At 47.0% G+C, this 24777-nt stretch overlaps 1 pseudogene; it reads right to left on the bottom strand.

Moving 5' to 3' along the window:
- Positions 1 to 20626: 20626 nt before the first annotated feature.
- On the bottom strand, positions 20627 to 23255 carry LOC116458354 (eukaryotic initiation factor 4A-I-like; annotated as a pseudogene).
- Between the last annotated feature and the right edge of the window lie 1522 nt (positions 23256 to 24777).

The following is a 24777-nucleotide window of genomic DNA, read 5'->3' as shown; positions in this document are numbered from 1 at the left end:
TATAATCCCAGGACTTTGAGAGGCCAAGGTGGGTGGATTACTTGAGGCGAGGAGTTTGAGACCAGTCTGGCCAACTTGGTGAAACCCCATCTCTACTAAAAATACAAAAATTAGGCTGGGCATGGTGGCTCACGTCTGTAATCCCAGCACTTTGGGAGTCTGAGGCAGACAGATCACAAGGTCAGGTGTTTGAGACCAGCCTGGCCAATACAGTGAAACCTCGTCTCTACTAAAAATACAAAAATTAACTGGGCGTGGTGGTGGGCGCCTGTAATCCCAGCTACTTGGGAGGCTGAGGCAGGAGAATCATTTGAACCTGGAGGCGGAGGTTGCAGTGAGCCGAAATCATGCCATTGCACTCCAGCCTGCACAACAGGGCGAGACTCCGTCTCAAAAATAAAATAAAATAGGCCGGGTGCGGTGGCTCACTCCTGTAATCCCACCACTTTGGGAGGCTGAGCGGGCGGATCACGAGGTCAGGAGATCGAGACCATCCTGGCTAACACGGTGAAACCTGTCTCTACTAAAAATGCAAAAACAAAATTAGCCGGGCATGGTGGCGGGCGCCTGTAGTCCCAGCTACTCGGGAGGCTGAGGCGAGAGAAGGGCATGAACCCGGGAGGTGGAGCTTGCAGTGAGCCGAGATCACACCACTGCACTCCAGCCTGGGCGACACAGCGAGACTCTGTCTCAGAAAAAAAAAAAAAAATTAGCCAATGCAGCAGTGTACACATGTGGTCGCAGGTACTCAGGAGGCTGAGGCAGGAGGATGACTTGAGCCCAGGAGTTCAAGGTTACAATGAGCTATGGTCACACCACTGCGCTCCAGCCTGGGCGAGAGAATGAGACACTGTCTCTAAAAAATAAAATCAGGACTGTCTTCTTTGTAGACAATTTGAAATTCTGAAAGAGGCCAGGCGCAGTGGCTCACGCCTGTAATCCCAGCACTTTTGAAGGCCAAGGCAGGCGGATCACCTGAGGTCTGGAGTTCGAGACCAGCCTGTCTAATATGGTGAAACCCCGTTTCTACTAAAAATACAAAAAATTAGCCAGGCATGGTGGTGCGCACCTATAATCCCAGCTACTGGAGAGGCTGAGGCAGGAGAATTGCTTGAACCCAGGAGGCGGAGGTTGCAGTGAGCCGAGATCACACCACTGCACTCCAGCCTGGGCAATAAGAGTGAAACTCCATCTAAAAAAAAAAAAACAAATTCTAAAAGATAGCTGTTGAATAATTGGCTCATCTGGATCACTGAGACCGGACAATTGCCAAATCTTAGAGCAGAAAATGACGATGAATCATAGTATTCTGCCCCTGGCTTCTAGGTTGGTAAATATCCCAGCAGTCCAAGATAAATGGCTATCCCTGCCCTTCTTGGCTGCCTCCAGGGATATGCTATCATGTCCCTTCACATGTTCTCTAAGGAATTACACACCAAGCAAGAACAGGAGATGGAGTATACTAGTTTTAAGGGAGGAGACCACCCCTCATATTGTCTTATGCCCAATTTCTGCCTCCAAAGAAAGAAGAAGTCAAAACTAAAAGGCAGAAATGAAATCCACAGGCAGACAGCCCAGCGCCACACCCTGGGCCTGGTTGAAGATCGACCCCTGACCTAATCGGTTATGTTATCTATAGATTACAGATGTTATATAGAAAAGCACTGTGAAAATCCCTGTCCTGTTCTGTTCTGTTCTAATTACCAGTGCATGCAGACCCCAGTCACGTACCCCCTGCTTGCTCAATCTATCACGACCGTATCACGCAGACCCCCTTAGAGTTTTGAGCCTTTAAAAGGGACAGGAATTGCTCACTCGGGGAGCTCGGTTGTTGGAGACGTTAGTCTTGCAGAAGCTCCTGGCCGAATAAAGCGCTTCCTTCTTTAACTTGATGTCTGAGGGGTTTTGTCTGCAGCTTTTCCTGCTACAGTTTGTTTATTTATTTATTTTTGAGACAGAGTCTCGCTCCATTGCTCAGGCTGGAGTGCAGTGGTGCAATCTCAGCTCACTGCAACCTCCACGTCCCAGGTTCAAGCAATTCTCGTGTCTCAGCCTCTTGAGTAGCTGGGATTTTACAGACATGTGCCACCACGCCTGGCTAATTTTTTTTTTTTTTTAGGGGACAGAGTTTCGCTCTGTCGCCCAGGCTGGAGTGCAGTGGTGCGAACTCTGCACCCTGGAACCTCCTTCTCCTGGGTTCAAGTGATTCTCCTGCCTCAGCCTCCTGAGTAGCTGGGATTACAGGCACCTGCCACCATGCCCAGCTAATTTTTGTATTTTAGTAGAGACAGGGTTTCACCATGTTGGTCAGGCTGGTCTCGAACTCCTGACCTCAAGTGATCCACCTGCCTTGGCCTCCCAAAATGCTGGGATTACAGGCAGGAGATGGAGTATACTAGTTACCCAGGGTAGGTACCTGTGCCCTCCCCTGGAACTGGGGCCTGGGGTCAGCCGCACCCAGCCATATGCATTGCAAGTAGGAGAGGTGGCTCCTCAAAGGAAAACCTTCTATTATTAGAAGAAAGGACTACAGAGAGCAGGAAGGGCAAAGCTAGCTCTGCGCATAACAGAGACCATGAGATTCCTAGAAGCGACCAGCCTCTGCTGGAGAGCGTAGGGGGAGCCTCAGCAGCTATTCCAGCCGGCCTTTCTGTGCTGTGGAGGCTGGAAGGAGAAAGCTGCACTTCCCAGATTGCATGCAGCTCGGATTCTGGGCACAACTGGGTTCTAGGTTGCTACTTATTAATAAACGCATTTCTTCGAGATTTGAAAAGTGGAAGTGGGCTGGGTGCAGTGGCTCACGCCGGTAATCCCAGCACTTTGGGAGGCCGAGGCAGGTGGATCACCTGAGGTCAGGAGTTCAAGACCAGCCTGGCCAACATGGTGAAACTCCACCTCTACTAAAAATACACAGATTAGCTGGGTGTGGTGGCAGGCACCTGTAATCCCAGCTACTCGGGAGGCTGAGGCAGGAGAATCACTTAAACCCAGGAGGTGGAGGTTGTGGTGAGCCAAGATGGCACCACTGCACTGCAGCCTGGACAACAAGAGTGAAACTCCATCTCAGAAAAAAAGAGAAGAGAAGAGAGGAGGGGAGCGGAGGGGAGGGGGTCATGCAGTGTTCTTGTTGTTCTTAGCTGTTGGCTTTTGGCAAGGCCACGTGATGCCCACATCAAGTCTCCAGGTTTGAGGATATTGAGAGCACACTGTGGAGGTAGCAGTGGCAGAATTCCACATTCTAGTGTATAGGTGTGGACGGTGGGTGGCAGCAACCTCTTGGGCCCGGCTTCCTGGTACCTGGATTGTCACTAGGACAGAATGTCCTACAACTCAGCGTTCCTGTGGGTGACAGATAATGACTCCATTGGGAGTGTTCTGGGAGTCATTCCTGAAAGCAAACCTTGAGTCTGCTCCTCCCACCCTTCCAGGGACTTGGTAATCTTTCAGTTGCATAGATTATGTGTGCCTAGAACAGGCACAGTGGCTAATGCCTGTAATCCCCACACTTTGGGGGGCCGAGGTGGGAGGATCGCTTTGGCCTAGGAGTTAAGAGACCAGCCTGGGCAGCACAGTGAGACCCCATGTCCACAAAAAAAAATTTTTTTTTTATTTAGCCGAGAGTGGTGGCACACACCTGTAGTCTCAGCTGCTTAGGAGGCTGAGGTGGGAAGATCGCTTGAGCCCGGGAGGTCAAGGCTCCAGTGAGTTGTGATGGCACCACTGCACTCCAGCCTGGGTGACAGAGCAAGACCCTGTCTCTACAAAGAAAAAAAAATTCCTAAGATTTTTCAAGGAGCTAGCTCATTGTTGAATGCTTCAAGGTTCTCAGTCTTTACTCTGTCACTCCTATTCTGCTTTCCCACCATGCTGTTCCACACTGTGCCACCTCATTCCTTCATTTCTCCAAAATACTCTACCATTTCTCTCAAACCGGGTGTGCAGCAGACTTTATTGAAGGTTTTTTTTCTTTTTCTTTTTTTTTTTTTTTTGAGATGGAGTCTCATTCTGTCACCAGGCTGGAGTACAATGGCATGATCTTGGCTCACTGCAACCTCTGCCTCCCGGGTTGAAGCGATTCTCCTGCCTCAGCCTCCTGAGTAGCTGGGACTACAGGAGCATGTCACCACGCCCCGCTAATTTTTGTATGTTTAGTAGAGACAGGGTTTCACCATGTTGGCCAGGCTGGTCTCGATTTCTTGACCTTATGATCCGCCCACCTCAGCCTCCCAAAGTGCTGGGATTACAGGCGTGAGTCACTGTGCCCGGCCTTTGTTGTTGTGGTGGTGGTGGTGGTTTTTGTTGTTTATTGAGATGGCGCCTCAATCTGTCACCCAGGCTGGAGCGCAATGGCGAGATCTTGGTTCACTGCAACCTCCACCTCCCGGATTCAAGCAATTCTCCTGCCTCAGCCTCCCGAGTAGCTGGGATTACACGCACCTGCCACCACACCCAGCAAATTTTTGTATTTTTAGTACAGATGGGGTTTCACCATGTTGGCCAGGCTGGTCTCGATCTCCTGACCTCAAGTGATCCACCCGCCTTGGCCTCCCAATGTGCTGGGATTACAGTCGTGAGCCACCGCGCCTGGCCTTTACTGAAGATTTGAGGTAGAGAACCACAATACACTACAGTGTGCAATACAGCTCAAAAATGAACATTGGATATCACTGTCCCAAATAACCACCTGCCATTCTCTTGCCTGAAGATATGTCTTATTTAGTTAGTTATTTGCGACAGAGTCTTGCTCTGCCACCCAGATTCGGGTGCCCAGGTGTTGCTCACTCACTGCAGCCTCGTCCTCCTGGGTAAAAATGGGGTTTCACCATGTTGCCCAGGCTGGTCTTGAACTCTTGGGCTCAATTGTACCTCCCACTTCGCCTCCCAAAGTGCTGGGATTACAGGCATGAGCCACTGTGCCAGGCCTATTTATTTTTTCACATGGCTGCTGTGTCAAATAAAGATATTTCCACCTCAAGGGCGGATCACTTCAGGTCAGGAGTTCGAGACCAGCCTGGCCAACATGGCAAAACCCCATCTCTACTAAAAATAAAAAAAATCAGCTGGGCGTGGTGGCATGGGCCTGTGATCCCAGCCATTCTGGAGGCTGAGGCAGGAGAATTGCTTGAACCCGGGAGGCGGAGGCTACAGTTAGCCAAGATTGTGCTATTGCACTCCATCCTGGTTGACAGAGTGAGATTCTATCTTTAAAAAATAGGCTGGGCGCGGTGGCTCATGCCTGTAATCCCAGCACTTTGGGAGGCTGAGGCGGGTGGATCACCTGAGGTCTGGAGTTCGAGACCAGCTTGGCCAATATGGTGAAACTCCATCTCTACTAAAAATACTTAAAAAAATACAAAATTAGCCGGGTGTGGTGGTGGGCGCCTGTAATCCCAGCTACTCAGGAGGCTGAGGCAGGAGAATCGCTTGAACCCGGGAGGAGGAGGTTGCAGTGAGCCGAGATCATGCTATTGCACTGCAGCCTGGGCAACAGGAGTGAAACTCCGTCTCAAAAAAAAAAAATAATTAATAATAATAAATAAATCGCTTCGTGAGGCCAGTGACTACCGTAGTGGACTATGAGACTCTAGACACTCCTTCCCTTGCGTGCTGTGCGTCTTCAACGTCTTAATTCCTACCACTGCCTCCTGGCAAAGCATTTGATTCCTCTGTTCTTTCAAAAACATTTTCTCTCCTGTGCTCTGTTAACCGTGTCCTGGGGCAAGCGGCACTTTTGCTATTCATCAACGGACGAGGCCCAGCAAGCTATTTTCCTCCACAGCGGAATCTTCCTGCTGCTCTTCCAGGGGCAGGAATGCAGCGCCCCTGAGCTTTGTTTTCAAAATAGCATGTCCCCGCTGCTTCCCCCACGCTCTCCCCTCTTTGATGTAGACTGAAGTGTAGGAAAAGACCAAGAAGGTGTCTACCAAAATGTCAATGGTTATGTTTGGGGAGAAAAATTATGTATCACCTTTATTTTTCTTTCTTGTGCCTTTTTAGTTTTTCTACAATGAACAGGTAGGGCTTTTGAAAGGTATAAAAATAGTTATAAAACAATTCTCTATGGTGTTCCCAGGAGGATAGCAAAGGAAAGTTTCAGAAAGGGAACCTTGCGGCGGCCGGGAGAGCAGCCTGTCCAGGTGGGGTGAGGGGCCGCAGAGGGGTCCACAAAGAAAACACAGAACTGAGGAACTAGCCAGCAAGTTTGACTATGCAGAAAATTGGATTAGGATGGGTTTACAGAGTCGCTGGAGAGTGTGGGAAGACTCACAGGTTCCAACAAAGCTGAGCACATGAAAAAAAGAAGACATTCACTCCAGGGAAAACAAAAGGGAAATACATGTAGTTGTCACTGATATCTACATAGCCATCTTACGGAAGACACTAAATAAGGCTTTAGCCAAAATTGTATTCAAAGACCTTGAGAAGGGCAGGGCTCGGTGGCTCACGCTTGTAATCCCAGCACTTTGGGAGGCTGAGGCGGGCGGATCACCTGAGGTCGGATGTTCAAGACCAGCCTGGCTAACATGGAGAAACCCTGTGTCTACCAAAAATACAAAATTAGCCAGATGTGGTACCGCATGTCTCTAATCCCAGCTACTCAGGAGGCTGAGGCAGGAGAATCGCTTGAACTGGGGAGGCCTCGGAGGTTGTGGTGAGCCGAGATTACGCCATTGCACTCCAGCCCGTGCAACAAGAGCGAAACTCCGTCTCAAAAAAAAAAAAAAAAAAGACATTGAGAAGGCAGGGGAAGAGGTGAGGTAAAACAGTTAAATCCTCCAAGTTCATAAATCCTCAAGTTCCTTCAAGGAAGCCCATGGGTAATATCTGCAACTGAAATTTTAAGAAGTGCTGATATAAACCTGTTACTGGAGATATGGGGATAAATACCAGAAAAAAATAGCTAAAAAGGAGTTCAAAGTGGTTGGATCCGAGAAGCAGGACTTGGGTAGGGAGTTGGGGAGCAGAATTCGGCTGTCTTTCCTCTAAGCCTTTTTCTTCTATTGGACTCTTTAAAAGCTCTGTTCCTATATGCTTTTATTAAAGATAAAAAAATTTTGGCCAGGTGCAGTGGCTCACGCCTGTAATCCCAGCACTTTGGGAGATTGAGGCAGGTGGATCATTTGAGATCAGGAGTTCAAGAACAGCCTGGTCAACATGGCGAAACCCTGTCCCTACTAAAAATACAAAAATTAGCTGGGCATGGTGGCAGGCGCCTGTAATCCCAGCTGCTTGGGAGGCTGAGGTGTGAGAATCGCTGGAACCCGGGAGGTGGAGGTTGCAGTGAGCCAAGATCAAGCCGCTGCACTCCAACCTGGGAGGAAGGGCAACACTCTGTCTCAAAAAAAAAAAAAAAAAAAAAATTAAATGTCATTTAAACAAATGCCCTCCAATAACCAGAAAAAAGATGTGGCGATGCTTTGGCTTTCTCTTTCTGGTGATGTCAAAAGGATCCCTGCTACATGGGCTGATCTTGGTTGGACCACACTGTTGTCAAGCACAATGACAGAACGGGACACCCTGCCCATGCAGGCTGAATGACTATGACTTCTAAGGCAGGAAAGAACTCCTGCCACTGCCCTGCCCTCAGCCCCGCAGCTCTGACAGTCCCATCTTCTTCAGACAGACAGGGCTGCAGATGCGGTTTTTTTTTAAGATGGAGTTTTGTTCTGTCGCCCAGGCTGGAGTGGAGTGGCATCATCTGCATCATCTCAGCTCACTGCAACCTCTGCCTCCCAGGTTCAAGGATTCTCCTGCCTCAGCCTCCCGAGTAGCTGGGATTACAGGTGCACACCACCATGCCCGGCTAATTTTTGTATTTTTAGTGGAGATGGGGTTTCACCGTGTTGGCCAGCCTGGTCTCAAACTCCTGACCTCAAGTGATCTGCCTGCCTCGGCCTCCCAAAGTGCTGGGATTACAGGCGTGAGCCACCACGCCGGGTCTGTTTTGTTTTTTTTTTTGAGACCAAGTCTCGCTCTGTCACCCAGGCTGGAGTGTAGTGGTGCAATCTTGGCTCAGTGCAGCCTCTGCCTTCCAAGTCAAGCGATTCTCCTGCCTCACCTTCCCCAATAGCTGGGACTAAGATTCCTGTAGTCCCAGCTACTCGGGAGGCTGAGATGCAAGGATTGCTTGAGCACAGGAGGTCAAGGCTACAGTGAACTATGATCATGCCACTGCACTCCAGCCTGGGTGATAGAGCAAGACCCCATCTCAGGGAAAAAAAAAAAAAAGGCATAAAATCCAGTGGAAGACAGTTGGGAGGAGCTGGAAGAAAGCTAAGCAGCTGCACCCATCGCACAGATAAAGCATCACAGAGACACAGAGCGGCCGGCTCCCAGCCGAATGATCGTCTCTTGCTCTCCCTGAGGTTCTGTGGTTCATTTTTGCTTGTCTCAAATTCCATTATCTTTTTCACTGAACTTCATTTACTTGACCTATTTCCAGCTGGTTTCTTTTTCTTGCAACCAAAAAGCATTCTGACTGGGACACGACATTGGTGAGATGGAGGCAAGATGGTTGCTTTCATATACCTGGAGGCCAGTATCAGACCCTTTGAAAAGCAGATCCTGGCCAGGCACGGTGGCTCATGCCTGTAATCCCAGCACTTTGGGAGGCTGAGGCGGGCAGATCACAAGGCCAGGAGTTCAAGACCAGCGTGGCCAACATGGTGAAACCCCATCTCTACTAAAAATACAAAAATTAGCCAGGTGTGGCGGTGCACGCCTGTAATCCCAGCTACTTGGAAGGCTGAGGCAGGAGAATCACTTGAACCAGGGAGGGGGAGGTTGTAGTAAACTGAGATCTCACCATTGCACTCCAGCCTGAGCGACAGAGTGAGACTCCGTCTCAAAAAAAAAAAAAAGAAAAGAAAAGGAGATTCCGTAATTCTGCATCTTTTTTTTTTTACCTTTTTTTTTTTTGAGATTGAGTCTTGCTCTGTTGCCCAGGCTGGAGAGAAGTGGCACAATCTCAGCTCACTGCAACCTTCACCTCCCGGGTTCAAGCGATTCTCCTGCCTCAGCCTTCCGAGTAGCTGGGATTACAGGCTCCTGCCACCACGCCCAGCTAATTTTTTTGTATTTTTAGTACAGACAGGATTTCACCATGTTGGCCAGGCTGGTTTCAAACTCCTGACCTCAAGTCATCCACCCAACTCGGCCTCCCAAAGTGCTGGAATTACATGCGTGAGCCACCGCGCCCGGCCTGCATCTTGTTATTAACACTCAGGATGAAATCATGGGGTCAGATAGAACGTAAGATTTATCGAGTGCTCACTATGTGTATAAACACTTTGTCATTTTGTCCTCATGACAACCCTGAGATTGAAAAATTCCCATGCTTATTTTATAGTTGAAGAAATGGATGTACTAAGAAGTATGGCAGGAGCAGCGCTGCTCACCCGAGCTCCACTTGCTTCTCTACGTTTCCAGCCCCTCCCATCAGGTGCAGCCAGAAATGCTGGCCAGTAAAGCCCCTGTGGCTTCTGCAGCCCTTCTCTTTCCCTGCCAGGGCCCCAGAAGGGCAAAGTCCCAGAAGGACACTTTGAGTGTCTCTTGGGGCAAGGCCCCTCACTTCCCCCACTGACCCACACTGGGTAGGAATATCAACTTTTTTTTAAGACAGAGTTTCATTCTGTTGCTTTGGAGTGCAGTGGCGCGATCGCAGCTCACTGCAGCCTTGAACTCCTGGGTCAAGCAATCCTCCCACCTCAGCCTCCCGAGTAGCTGGGTCTACAGGTGCATGCCACCGCACCCCACTAACTTGTTTGTTTGTTTATTTATTTATTTATTTATTTATTTATTTTTTTTTTTTTGAGATGGAGTCTCGCTCTGTCGCCCAGGCTGGAGTGCAGTGGCGTGATCTCGGCTCACTGCAAGCTCCGCCTCCCAGGTTCACGCCATTCTCCTGCCTCAGCCTCCCGAGTAGCTGGGACTACAGGCGCCCGCCACCATGCCCAGCTAATTTTTTGTATTTTTAGTAGAGACAGGGTTTCACCGTGTTAGCCAGGATTGTCTCGAGCTCCTGACCTGGTGATCTGCCCACCTTGGCCTCCCAAAGTACTGGGATTACAGGCCTGAGCCACCACGCCCGGCAATTTGTTTATTTTTAGTAGAGACAGAGTCTAGTCATGTTGCCCACACTGATCTCAAAATCCTGGGCTCAAGTGATCCTCCCGCTTTGGCCTCCCAATATGCCAGAATTATAGGTGCCCGGCCTTATTCCTTTTTATGGCTGAATAATATTCCATTGTATGTATTAATATATATCACATTTTCCTGGTGGCATGCACCTGTAGTCCCAGCTACTTGGGAGGCTGAGGCAGGAGAATCACTTGAACCTGGGAGGTGGAGGTTGCAGTGAGCCGAGATCACGCTGCTGCACTCCAGTCTGGGTGACAGGGTCAGACCCTGTCACACACACAAAAAAGGAAAATAATATATACCACATTTTGTTTATGCATTCATCTTTGATGGACATTTGAGTTGTTTCCTGCTTTTGGCTATTGTGAATAACGCTACCATGTTTGAGTCCCTGCTTTCAACTCTTTTGGCTATACACCCGGCTGTAGAATTGCTGGTCCATATGTTTATCCTGTGTTTAACTTTTTGAAAAACTGCCAAACTTGTTCTTGTTTTAAATGTCAGGTTTATTAAGAAATGATTTACATGCAGTAAAATTCACTTTTTGGGTACACAATTCTATGAGTTTTTTTGTGTTTTTTTTTTTGAGACAGTTTCGCTCTTGTTGCCCAGGCTGGAGTGCAATGGCACGATCTCAGCTCGCCGCAACCTGCGCCTCCCAAGTTCAAGTGATTCTCCTGTCTCAGCCTCCTGAGTAGCTGGGATTACAAGCATGCACCACCACGCCCGGCAAATTTTGTATTTTTAGTAGAGACAGGGTTTCTCTATGTTTGTCAGGCTGGTCTCGAACTCCCAACCTCAGGTGATCTGCCTGTCTTGGCCTCTCAAAGTGCTGGGATTACAGGTGTGAGCCACCGCACCCAGCCAGTTCTATGAGTTTTGCCCAATACATGCAGTTGTATAACTGTCACCACAATCAAAATATAGTATAGCTCGGCCAGCACTTTGGGAGGCCACGGTGGGTGGATCACCTGAAGTCAGGAGTTTGAGACCAGCCTGGCCAACAGGCAAAACCCCATCTCTACAAAATACAAAAATTAGCTGGGCATGGTGGTGGGTGCCTGTAGTCCCAGCTACTTTGGAGGCTGAGGCAGGAGAATCGTTTGAACCCGTGGGGCAGAGGTTGCAGTGAGCCAAGATTGTGCCATTGCATTCCAGCCTAGGCGACAGGGCAAGACCCTGTCTCAAAACAAACAAACAAACAAACAAACAAAAAGATATAGTATAACTCCATTCCCCAAAAGTCCTCTGTGCTCCTTTGTACTTCACCCTCTTCTTTTACCCCTTGGCAACTACTGACATAATTTCTGTCCTTACAATTTTTTGTTTTTTAGTCGGAATCTTGCTGTGTTGCCTGGGCTGGAGTGCAGTGGTGCAATCTTGGCTCACGACAACCTCCGCCTCCTGGGGTCAAGTAATCCTCCCGCCTCAGCCTTTCAAGTAGCTGGGCCAACAGGTGCGTGCCACCACACCCAGATAATGTTTGTATTTTTTGTAGAGACAGGGTTTCACTATGTTGCCCAGGCTGGTCTTGAACTCCCAGGCTCAAGTGATCCTCTCGCCTTGGCCTCCCAAAATACTGGGATTATAGCCATGAGCCACTATGCCCAGGCTGCCCCTATAATTTGATTTTTCCAGAATGTTATATAAATGGAACCACTGGAGCTCGGCTTCTTTCATTCAGCACAATGTATCTGAGATTCATCCAAGGGAGTGTAGTCATCATTTGCTCCTTTTACTGTGGTATAGTATTCCATTGTATGACTGCACTATGTGTACTTACCCATTCACCAGTTGATGAACATCCATTTTTTAATTTTTTTTTTGAGACAGGGTCTTGCTCTGTCACCCAGGCTGGAGTGCAGTGGTGCAATTTCGGCTTACTGCAACTTCTGCCCTTGAGCTCCAGCGATCCTCCCACTTTAACCTCCCAAATAGCTGGGATTAAAAGCATGCGCTGCCACACCCAGCTAATTTTTGTATTTTTAGTAGAGATGGGGTTTCGCCATGTTGGCCAGGCTGGTCTCGAACTCCTGACCTCAAGCGATCCGCCCACGTGAGCCACCACGCCTGGCCTGTAAAGCAGTTTTGCGTCTCTGCTCCCCTCACCCTGCCTCAGTCCTTTTCTCTCTGCATATCTGCTTTTTTTTTTTTCTTCTCTGCTCCACTTGACAAGCGGAATATGGCGGCTGTGTAGCTCCCAGTCCACATGTTAAAATCCCAGCCACCTTTGAACTGATTCGCTGCTTCTCAGTCCAATCCTAAATTCCCAGTGAAACAATCTAGTAATCATCTGAGTTGGGGCTGTGGTCCACGCAGCCATGGCCAGGGAGGCAGAGTCAGATAGAAGCGAAATGGCTCCCAAGAACCCACTCCGGTGATGTGATCTGTGGGTATGCTTCCCACAGAAAAGGTGTGGCTACGAGGCTGGGGAAATAACCCAAAACATAAAGCAAATCCGTTTATTGCTCTGAGATTTGGACTATTTGAAGTTCAGAATTTTTTTAATTTTTATCTATTTATTTATTTATTTATTTATTTATTTATTTATTTATTTGTGATGGAGTCTCTGTCGCCCAGGCTGGAGTGCAGTGGCACGATCTCAGCTCACTGCAGCCTCTGCCTCCCAGGTTCAAGCGATTCTCCTGCCTCAGCCTCCTGAATAGCTGGGATTACAGGCACATACCACCATGCCCAGCTAATTTTTGTATTTTTAGTAGAGATGGGATTTCACCATGTTGGCCAGGATGGTCTCGATCTCTTGACCTCATGATCGCCCACCTCGGCCTCCCAAAGTGCCGGAATTACAGGTGTGAGCCACCGCGCCCGGCCAGGAAAGTTTTGTTTTGTTTTCTTTTTGAGACGGAGTCTCACTCTGTCGCCCAGGCTGGAGTGCAGTGGCATAATCTCGACTCACTGCAACCTCCACCTCCTGGCTTCAAGCGATTCTTCTGCTTCAGCCTCCCAAGTAGCTGGTACTACAGGCATCCGCCGCCACGCCCAGCTAATTTTTTGAATTTTTAGTAGAGACGAGGTGTCACTATGTTGGCCAGGCTGGTCTCGAACTCCTGACCTCATGATCCGCCCGCCTCTGCCTCCCAAAGTGCTGGGATTACAGGCGTGAGCCACTGCGCCCGGCCAACCAGGAATGTTTTAAAGAAAATAATTTCAGTTACGTTTTTGTAAAATGAAGTTTGCATGACCATGGCCAGTTCATATAGCAGGGTGGAAACAAGAGACCACTTCTTGTAGGCAGCCCAAATGACAATCCTCTCAGATCCCAGCTGCACCAAATCTCAGATCCCAGCTGCACCAAATCTCTGTACCTTTCCAGTCTTCAAGGTGCAGTAAACTGAAAATTAAGTAGTGAGCATTAACTTTTGCTTCCAGGGCTCCCAAGTAGAGTCTATTTTTAGGAACAGCTTGGATCTTTGAAAATGCAGTTTGGTCCGGCGTGGTAGCTCACGCCTGTAATTCCAATACTTTGGGAGGCCAAGGCAGGTGGATCACCTGAGGTTAGGAGTTCGAGACCAGCCTGGCCAACATGGCGAAACCCCATCTCTACTAAAAGTACAGGCATGGTGGCACGCGCCTGTAATCCCAGCTACTCAGGAGGCTGAGGTAGGAGAATCGCTTGATCCCGGGAGGCGGAGGTTGCAGTGTGCCGAGATCACACCACTGTACTCCAGCCTGGACAACAGAGTGACACTCTGTACCCCCTCTGAAAAAAAAAAAAAAAAACAAGAAAATAGCACTGATTGCAGAAGACCTGGGTTTGAATCTTGATGCTCTCACCGAATGCTTTGTCATCTTGGGCAAAGCACCCAGCTACTCTCCATCTCTTCATCTGAAAAATTGAAGTAATAATATTTTATTTCTACCTCAAAGGGCTAATTGAGATTCAAATGAAATTATGTAATTAAATAAACAGTACCTTGTAAATTGTACAGAATGGCAAAGTGTGTCACTTGTATATCCTCAAACCTCACCAGACTTTGGTACAAATAGGGAAGACAACTGCTGTATACAACATAATGTGGTAGTTAAGAACAAGTTGGTTTCTGCAAATGGTGCTGGAACAATTGGATATTAATATGTAAGAAAGGGAACCGTGATCCATAATGTGTACCATATACAAAAATGAACCTGAAATGAATCATACACCTAAATTTAAACCTAAAACTATAAACTTTCAGAAGAAAATATTTATAACTTATGGACAGGCAAAAATTTCATAGACAAGACACACAAAAAAAGAACCATAAAAAATGTTTCAATTAGACTCAATAAATGAAAACCTCTACCCTCCAAAAACACTGTTAAGAAAATGAAAAGACAAGGCACAAATTGAAAGAAAATATTTTAAAAACACACATCTGATAAAAGCTTTGTATCCGGGGCTGGGCGTGGAGGCTCACACCTGTAATCCCAGTGCTTTGGGAGGCTGAGGCGGGCAGATCACTTGAGGCTAGTAGTTCAAGACCAGCCTGGGCAACATGGTGAGACCCGCCCCCCCCATCTCTATTAAAAATAAAAAAAGGAAAAAAGTGGGCAAAATATATAAATAGACCTCCACTAGGTAAGAGAAAAAGATGGCAAGTACATGAAAAAAAGTTCAATGTCGTTAGCCATCGGGTGCAAATTAAAACCATAATGAGATACCACCACATACTTATTAGAGTGGTTAAAATAAAACTAAGCTGGGCACAGTGGCTCACACCTGTAATCCCAGCACTTTGGAAGGCTGAGGTGTGTGGATCATGAGGTCAGGAGATCAAGACCATCCTGGTTAACACAGTGAAACCCCGTCTCTACTAAAAAAAATACAAAAAAATTAGCCGGGCATGGTGGCAGGTGCCTGTAGTCCCAGCTACTTGGGAGGCTGAGGCAGGAGAATGGTGTGAACCCGGGAGGCGGAGCTTGCAGTGAGCCGAGATTTTGCCACTGTACTCCAGCCTGAGTGACAGAGCGAGACGCCGTCTCAAAAAAAATTAATAAATAAAATAAAATAAAAATAAATTCATAATACAAAATGTTGTAGAGGATATAGAATAACTGGAAGTTTTTTTTTTTTTTTTTTTTTGAGACGGAGTCTCGCTCTGTCGCCCAGGCTGGAGTGCAGTGGCGCAATCTCGGCTCACTGCAAGCTCCGCCTCCCGGGTTCACGCCATTCTCCTGCCTCAGCCTCTCCGAGTAGCTGGGACTACAGGCGCCCGCCACCACGCCCGGCTAATTTTTTGTATTTTTAGTAGAGACGGGGTTTCACCGTGGTCTCGATCTGGAAGTTTCATACATATACATTGCAAGTGGGAATGTGAAAAGGGTACAGCCAGTTTGGCAAATAGGCAGTTTATTATTTTTTAAAATTTATTATTATTATTATTATTATTTTGAGATAGGCTCTTGCTCTATCTCCCAGGCGGGGGTGCAGCGGCAGGATCACAGCTTACTACAGCCTTGACCTTCTGGGCTCAATCAATCCTCCCACCTCAGCCTCCGGAGTAGCTGGACTACAAGTGCACACTACCATGCCCAGCTAATTTTTGTCTTTGTTTCAAAGAGCTGGGGTTTTGCCTGCGCTGGTCTCCAACTCCTGGGCTCAAGTGATCAGCTCTCCTTAGCCTCCCAAAGTGCTGAGATAACAGGTGTGAGCCATTAGCCTGGCGTAATGACCCATGCCTGTAATCCCATCTACTTGGGAGGCTGAGGCATGAGAATCGCTTGAACCCGGGAGGTGGAGGTTGCAGTGAGCCGAGATTGTGTCATTGCTTTCCAGCCTGGGCAACAGAGCAAGACTCTGTCTCAAAAAAAAAAAAAGAAAAGAGAAAGAAATGATAAAGATTGCTTTGCTCGTCCTGGTTCCAGATGCTTTCAGGACCCCGCTGCATACCTGTCCATCAGTGCTATGAAAGCACCTCTCTATCCTTTCAAAACTGCCCTTTTTTGTTTCTTAGGCTTCACTCAAATGGGTTTCTGTTCTTTAGAACCAAACAGTCCTACCTACCACAATAGAGGTAAAATGAGTTATCACGGAGTAGAAAGACGAGGCTTGGACGCAGCCCATGGGGACTGAGCAGCAGAGCTGACTTTTTGGGCAATGGGTGCTGTGAGCCAGAGACAGAATCCTCCCCTCTTCTGTTCCTTATAAAATAAATTGCATGAAAGGTTTAGGCCAGCTGAGTGAACATTAGCTATACAAAGTGAACAAGGGAGGGTATTATCCAGGTTAAACTATCATTTGTTTCCAGCTGGGAAGGAGCAGAGAGGATGAAGAGGAGGAGCGAGGAAAAACTGGGAGGAAGAAAAGGCAGTGGAAGAGGGGAGGAAAAAAGCTGACATCATGCGGTGCCAGAAAATGCTTATATATTCACATTTGGAGGCTTCTTACAGATGAAAAATGCTGGTCAATTGCCAGGTATTTGTTTGTAAATTAGGAATTTATGGTACATTATTGTAAATAAATGAACCCTCCATAAAATCAGCTTTCTGACACATTTCCAGACATTTCTCCAAAGCAGCCCATGAGAAATCCTGACTTTCTTTACCAGCAGAATTAAATAAGAGTTTTAGTTTCTCTGCCATGTTCCTGCCTTTGCCGTTAGCTGGGATGAACAGAATGAATGATGCACAGAGGCGGGTGAGACAATGGGGCTGATTCATGGTTTGGGAAAACAGGGAATTGTCACAGAGCTAACACTGGCCCTCCTTTTTGCCGAGGACACTGCAACGTTTAGCTGAAAGCATCTTGCTTGGATTCTTCCAACCACTGGGTAAGCATCTAAATGAGAAAAGCAATATGGGGCTCCCAGGATCCCAGGGGACGCTTAAAACAATCCTGAGATACCCTGGCAAAGCTTGTGATCTTTGTAAACAAGCAGAGAGATGTTTTTCAAACAGCTGTTAATTTCATTAAGAAGCCTAATTTTAAGGTCCCAGAACAGGCATTTCTTTTTATGCCAGGATCATCTCTGAGTTTTATATTTGCATGCAGTCCTGGTAGCTTAGCTTGAATGTCAGTGTTAGTTAAGCTTACATTTGGATAGGCATTTTCACTTGAGCTTTGAAAAGAATTTACCCGGCCGGGCGCGGTGGCTCACGCTTGTAATCCCAGCACTTTGGGAGGCCGAGGCGGGCGGATCACGAGGTCAGGAGATCGAGACCACGGTGAAACCCCGTCTCTACTAAAAAATACAAAAAATTAGCCGGGCGTGGTGGCGGGCGCCTGTAGTCCCAGCTACTCGGAGAGGCTGAGGCAGGAGAATGGCGTGAACCCGGGAGGTGGAGCTTGCAGTGAGCCGAGATCGCGGCACTCCAGCCTGGGTAACAGAGCGAGACTCCGTCTCAAAAAAAAAAAAAAGAAAAGAATTTACCCTTAGACTAGACTACATTTGACCAAACTAAACTTAACGGGCAATTTAGAACTGCTTATTTACATTTTTATCGTTATCATATTGCACAAACTGTTTTGTGACTTTTTCACTGAACGCTATAGTTTGAAAATATTAACCTGTCAACAAATTTTAATCTATAAGATAACTTCAGGCCCGGCGTGGTGGGTCAAGCCTGTAATCCCAGCACTTTGGAAGGCCGAGGCGGGCGGATCACCTGAGGTCAGGAGTTCGAGACCAGCCTGACCAACATGGTGAAACCCCATCTCTACTGAAAATATAAAATTGGCCAGGCGCGGTGGCTCACGCTTGTAATCCCAGCACTTTGGGAGGCCGAGGCGGGCGGATCACGAGGTCAGGAGATCGAGACCACAGTGAAACCCTGTCTCTACTAAAAATACAAAAAATTAGCCGGGCGTGGTGGCGGGCACCTGTAGTCCCAGCTACTCGGAGAGGCTGAGGCAGGAGAATGGCGTGAACCCGGAAGGCGGAGCTTGCAGTGATCTGAGATTGCACCACTGCACTCCAGCCTGGGTGTCAGAGCGAGACTCCATCTCAAAAAAAAAAAAAAGAAAATATAAAATTAGCTGGGCATGGTGCTGCATGCCTGTAATCCCAGCTACTTGGGAGGCTGAGGCAAGAGAATTGCTTGAACCCAGGAGGCAGGGGTTGCAGTGAGCCGAGATCGTGCCATTGCACTCCAGCCTGGGCAACAAAAAAAAAAAAAAAAAAAAAAAAAGGCCGGGCCGTGATTCATGCCTGTAACCCCAAAACTTTGGAGGCCAAGAGTGGGTCATGAGCTGGCTAACACGGTGAAACCCCGTTTCTACTAAAAAAATACAAAAAAAATAGCTGGGCATGGTGGCGGGCGCCTGTAGTCCCAGCTACTCAGGAGGCTGAGGCAGGAGAATGGCGTGAACCTGGAAGGCAGAGCTTGCAGTGAGCCGAGGTCACTGCACTCCAGCCTGGGCGACAGAGCAAGACTCTTCAAATAGATAACTTCAAATAGATGTGTAGTGTTTGTGGATGAACCATCATTTGTTTAACTGCTCCCTGGTTGTTGTTTTTTAGGTTGTTTTTTATTTTTCATAGCAATAAACCATGCTTCAGTAAAAATTATTGTAGATAAATCTTTGCACAGTTTCTTATTTTCCTAAAAAAAAAATTCTGGGCCCAGTGCAGTGGCTCACGCCTGTAATCCCAGCTTTGGGAGGCCAAGGTGGGCGGGTCACCTGAGGTCAGGACTTCGAGACCAGCCTGGCCAACGTGGCGAAATCCTATCTCTACTAAAAGTACAAAAATTAGCCGGGCATGGTGGTGGGTGCCTGTAATCCAGATACTCAGGAGGCTGAGGCAGGAGAATCCCTTGAACCTGGGAGGTGGATGTTGCAGAGCTGAGATCGCACCATTGCACTCCAGCCTAGGTGACAAGAGTGAGGCTCCATTTCAAAAAAAAAAAAAAAAAAAATTCTGGATTTTGCGTTGCTGGGTCAGAAGAGAAGCATTTTTAACGTTGTTTTTTGTTTTCAGATGGAGTTTTGTTCTTGTCGCCCAGGCTGGAGTGCAATGGCGCGATTTTGGCTCACCACAACCTCCGTCTCCTGGGTTCAAGCAATTCTCCTACCTCAGCCTCCTGAGTCTCTGGGATTACAGGCACACGCCACCACGCCCGGCTAATTTTGTATTTTTAGTAGAGATGAGTTTCTCCATGTTGGTCAGGCTGGTCTCGGACTCCCAACCTCAGGTGATCCGCCTGCCTCGGCCAATGTTTTTGACTCATTTCATACTGAGAAATTGCCCTCTGGAATATAATTTATATTTTTGCGTAAGCATACAAGTGCTTTCCTTCACACACACTTGGCTCTCCAGTTTCACTTTATTTATTTATTAATTTTTTTAAGTGAATTTTCTTGAGTTTTCCAGGAAAGTGAGCATACAATCTACAAATAATAATAATCTTTGGCTTTTCTGTGTGTGTGTTTCATCTACTAGATGAGCAAAGTCACAAGAATTTATGTTTCAGCATTGGTAAGGATGGGGGTAAATGGATGTTCTCAAACCCTATGAGTATACATTGGTAAGTATTTTTGGAGGATAATTTGAGACTGTGAAAAATTTAAAATTGCATATCTTTTCACCTCGTGATTACACTTCTAGAAGATTATTCTCTACAAGTGAGCAAAGATACATGGATGAAGGTATTCATTAAGCACTTTTCCTTAAGAGCAAAAATTAAAATAAAATAAAATAACTGATCAGTAAGAAATGGTTAAATAGGCCAGGCATGGTGGCTCAGGCCTATAATCCCAGCATATTGGGAAGCTGAGGTGGCAGATTGCTTGACCTCAGGAGTTCGAGACCAGCCTGGCCAACATGGTGAAACCCTGTCTCTACTAACAAAATAAAAACAAACAAAAACAAAACAAATAGCCAGGTGAGGTGGCACGTGCCTGTAGTCCCAGCTACTCAGGAAGAGGCTGAGGCAGGAGAATAGCTTGAACCTGGGAGGCAGAGGTTGCAGTGAGCCAAGATCGCACTACTGCGCTCCAGCCTGGGCAGCAGAGCAAGATTCTGTCTCCAAAAAAAAAAAGCCAGGCACGGTGGCTCATGCCTGTAATCCCAGCACTTTGGGACACCGAGGCAGGTGGATCACGAGGTCAGGAGATCGAGACCAGCCCGGCTAACACGGTGAAACCCCGTCTCTACTAAAAATACAAAAAAAAAAAAAGTTAGCCAGGCATGGTGGCAGGTGCTTGTAGTCCCAGCTACTCGGGAGGCTGAGGCAGGAGAATGGAGTGAACCCGGGAGGTGGAGCTTGCAGTGAGCCGAGATCGCACCACTGCACTCCAGCCTGGGTGACAGAGCAAGACTCTGTCTCAAAAAAAAAAAAAAAAGAAATGGTTAAATAAATTACAGTAGCTAATACTATGAAATACCGTGCAGCCATTAAAGAGAATAAGGTAGATCTGTAGTACCAAACTGGAAATTGGTCCATGTGATTTTGTTAAGTTGATAAAGTACGTTGCAGGATAATAGTATTTTATGATCCCAGTTTGATTTTTCAAAATCCATGTATATACACTCAGAAATATATATGCCTAAATATGCATAGAAAAGTGTCTGAAAAAGACACATTGAACTGTTGAAGGTGATTACCTCTGAGAAATGAAATAGATAGAATAACAGGAATGTTTACTTTTTACTTTATATGTTGTTTTAACTTTTTGTCTTTCTTTTTTTTTTGAGACGGAGTCTCGCTCTGTCGCCCAGGCAGAGATCTCGGCTCACTGCAACCTCTGCCTCCTGGATTCAAGCGATTCTCCTGCCTCAGCCTCCAGAGTAGCTGGGATTACAGGCATGCACCACCATGCCTGGCTACTTTTTTGTATCTTTAGTAGAGACGGCGTTTCACCATGTTGGTCAGGCTAGTCTCAAACTCCTGACCTCGTGATCCACCTGCCTCAGCCTCCCAAAATGTTGGGATTACAGGTGTGAGCCACCGCGCCCAGCCATTTTAACTTTTTATGAATATTTATTCCTCTAAAAAAGAAGAAAGTAATGTGTCTCTTCCTTTCCAATTCTGTCATTTTTTTCTTATCTTATTGCATTAGATTAGAATTTTGAGAGCAGTTGTTACTATGAATAGTAATAGATGACATCCTTGTCTTGCTCCTGACTTTATTTTATTTTTATTTTTATTTTTGAGACCAAGTCTTGCCCTGTCACCCAGGCTGGAGTGCAATGGCAAGATCTTGGCTCACTGCAAACTCCACCTCCCAGGTTCAAGCAATTCTCCTGTCTCAGCCTCCTGAGTAGCTGGGATTACAGGCGCAAGCCACCATGCCTGGCTAATTTTTTTTTTTTATCTTTAGTAGAGATGGGGTTTCATCATGTTGGCCAGGCTGGCCTTGAACTCCTGACCTTATGATCCTCCCACCTCAGCCTCCCAAAGTGCTGGCATCAGGCATGAGCCACTGTGCCCGGCCTTTTTTTTTTTTTTTTTTTTTTTTTGAGACGGAGTCTTGCTTTCTCACCCAGGCTGGGGTCTAGTGGCTCAATCTCAGCTCACTGCAGCCTCTGCCTCCCGGTTCCAGCGATTCTCCTGCCTCAGTCTCTCAAGTAGCTGGGATTACAGGCACACGCTACCACGCCTGGCTAATTTTTGTATTTTTAGTAGAGACAGGGTTTCACCATGTTGGCGAGGCTGGTCTCAAACTCCTGACCTGAGATGATCCTCCCGCCTTGACCTCCCAAAGTGCTGGGATTACAGGCGTGAGCCACTGCGCCTGGCCATTGCTACTGACTTTAACAGTTACACCTTTGGCCAGATGTGGTGGCTTATGCCTGTAAAGTCCTACTTTAAATCACTCCTTCATAAAACCTTTAAGCCTTCTAGGTGAGAATTTATCTTTTACTCCACTAGTTAAATAAAACTAGCAGAAAGCGACAGAAAGATTATTTTACCTGGCCTGGTGTGGTGGCTCACACCTCTAATCCCAGCACTTTGGGAGGCCGAGGCGGGCGGATCACCTGAGGTCAGGAGTTCGAGACCAGCCTGACCAACATGGAGAAACCCCATCTCTACTAAAAGTACAAAATTAGCCAGGCATGGTGGCGCATGCCTGTAATCCCAGCTACTCAGGAGGCTGAGGCAGGAGAATCACTTGAATCTGGGAGGCAGAGGTTGTAGTGAGCTGAGATCACGCCATTGCACTCCAGCCTGGGCAACAAGAGTAAAACTCCATCTCAAAAACAAACAAGCAAACAAACAAAACAAAACAAAAACTCCCTTATGATCACATCTTGTTCCTCTTGACCCTTATCTCCATGCATGGCAGAGACAGTGAAATCTCAAGCATGCAACTTCTCGGGGAGCCAGTCCACCTTCCTTCGGATGTTGATGAAGACACTTGCCTGAGTGACGGTCAGGGTTTCATCAAGTCACACAGGGTGTCCCGCTTCCCCTCCTCTCATTCCGCGTTGATGTAGAATCGGCGAGTACCCTCCAGGTCAACTCTTCCTTCTCAACAAGACTCTGAATGTGGTCCCTCATGAATTTCTTGGTCACCTCAAGCACATCAGAAGGCGTTGTAGCTGACAGCAAACTGGATGTTGTTGTTGAGCTTTTGGAATATGTCATAGATCTGGTCCCTGAATCCACAGCTTAACATTTTGTCAGCTTCGTCCAGTACAAATATCTTGATGTATTTGGGAGACAGGTATCTCCGGTTAAGCCTATCAAACACACGGCCGGGGTACCCCCAATGATATGAGGAGTTTCCATCTGCTGTTTCTGCACCTCAGCACACATGTGGGTGCCCCCAGTACAGGCGTGACAGGAGGCACCCATGCAGTCTCCTAGTGCCACGACCACCTTCTGTAGCTGCTGAGCCAATTCCCGAGTGGGTGCTAGAACCCAAGCCTGGGTGGCCTTTAGATCTAATTCAATCTGTTGCAGAATCGATATGGCAAATGTGGCCATTTTCCTGGTCCCAGATCGGGCTTAAGTGATCACAACATAACCCTTGATACAAGGTAGAATGGCTCGCTGCTGGATGGAGAGGGCTTCTCAAAACCATAGGCGTAGATGCCACGGAGAAGGGACTCCAAGAGGTTCATGTCATCAAAGCTGTCTACAGTCTCATTCCAGGTACTCTCCAGGACACCTTCAGGCTCCATGTCATCAGGGCCATTGTCTCTGGATCAGGAATCCTGACTTGCGGACATGACCCTTAGAAACATACATATATATATGTATATATACACACACATATATGTATATATACATGATTCTTAGAAATATATATACACATATATACGTATACATACGTACATATATACACATATATGTGTATATATGTGTATATATATATACATACATGATCCTTAGAAACATGTATATGTGTATATATATACAGACATCCTTAGAAACATATATATACACACATATATATGTTTCTAAGGATCATGTCTGTATATATATATATTTAATTTTATTAATTTTATTTTTTTGAGACAGTTTCGCTCTATCACCCAGGCTGGAGTGAAGTGGAGCGATCTCAGCTCACCTCAACCTCTCCCTCCCGGGTTCAAGCGATTCTCCTGCCTCAGCCTCCTGAGTAGCTGGAACTACAGGCTCGGGCTACCACACCTGGGTAACTTCTTTTTTGTATTTTTAGTAGAGATGGGTTTTGCCACATTGGCCAGGCTGATCTCGAACTCCTGGTCTCAGGTGATCCACCTGCCTCAGCCTCCCGAAGTGCTGAGATTACAGGCATGAGCCACCACACCCGGCAAGTGCTGCTTTTAAATATTCCTTCTATGTCTAGGCTGAGTTTCACTCTGTTACTAACCTTTAATTTGTTTTTATGGACTCCCAGTGTCCATGACACAGGTGGATGTCATGATGCTGAGATGAGGAAGGAGGGTCTAGCTGGACTTGCCCTCACTGATATATCCATGCCTTGGGGAAATGCAGGTACACACAACAACCAGCTAAAATCTCCCAGAGTGAGTCGCATGACAGGTGGGTCGTGATTCTCCTTTAAATGGGACTTTGATTCATATAACTTGTATGCCCAAAAGCTTCCTTCTCACAACTTGCTAATTGCTGTCTATCAAATTTGCACACATAACAATGTGCATTTGCCTATAAATTATAGAGGACAGTTTATCTCTCAAAACAACACTTTAACATTTGCGCTTATCATAAATAGACTTTTGCTCTGGAGATACCTTTAGAAGACGTTTTGTCCTTTTCCCAACAGAAGTATTTTTGGAGTGTTTCTTCCAGTCAGCTTCTTTGCAGAATTGTTTAAACTGACACTAATTTTACTGCAGCAATTGAAATAAATGTTTCCAGTTCGGACGTGGTGGCTCACGCCTGTAATCCCAGCACTTTGGGAGGCTGAGGTGGGCAGATCACCTGAGGTCAGGAGTTCAAGACCAGCCTGGCCAACATGGTGAAACCCCATGTCTACTAAAAACACAAAACTTAGCTGGGCATGGTGGCGAGCGCCTGTAATCTCAGCTTCTCAGGAGGCTGAGGCAGGAGAATCGCTTCAACCCGGGAAGCGGAGGTTGCAGTGAGGTGAGATTGTGCCATTGCACTCCAGGCTGGGTGACACAGTGAGACTCCGTCTCAATAAATAAATAAATAAATGTTTATGTTTCCGTTTTGAAAATGTCTACTGGAAAAATTAAGATCTGCAATTAAAATAAACGGGGAGATTCATGGATTGTGATAAGT

This window comes from Hylobates moloch, unplaced genomic scaffold, assembly GCF_009828535.3.
Source record: "Hylobates moloch isolate HMO894 unplaced genomic scaffold, HMol_V3 SCAFFOLD_19, whole genome shotgun sequence".
NCBI lineage: Eukaryota > Metazoa > Chordata > Mammalia > Primates > Hylobatidae > Hylobates > Hylobates moloch.
The sequence above is the reverse complement of the archived record's forward strand: the minus strand, read 5'-3'. Positions and strand labels throughout refer to the sequence as shown.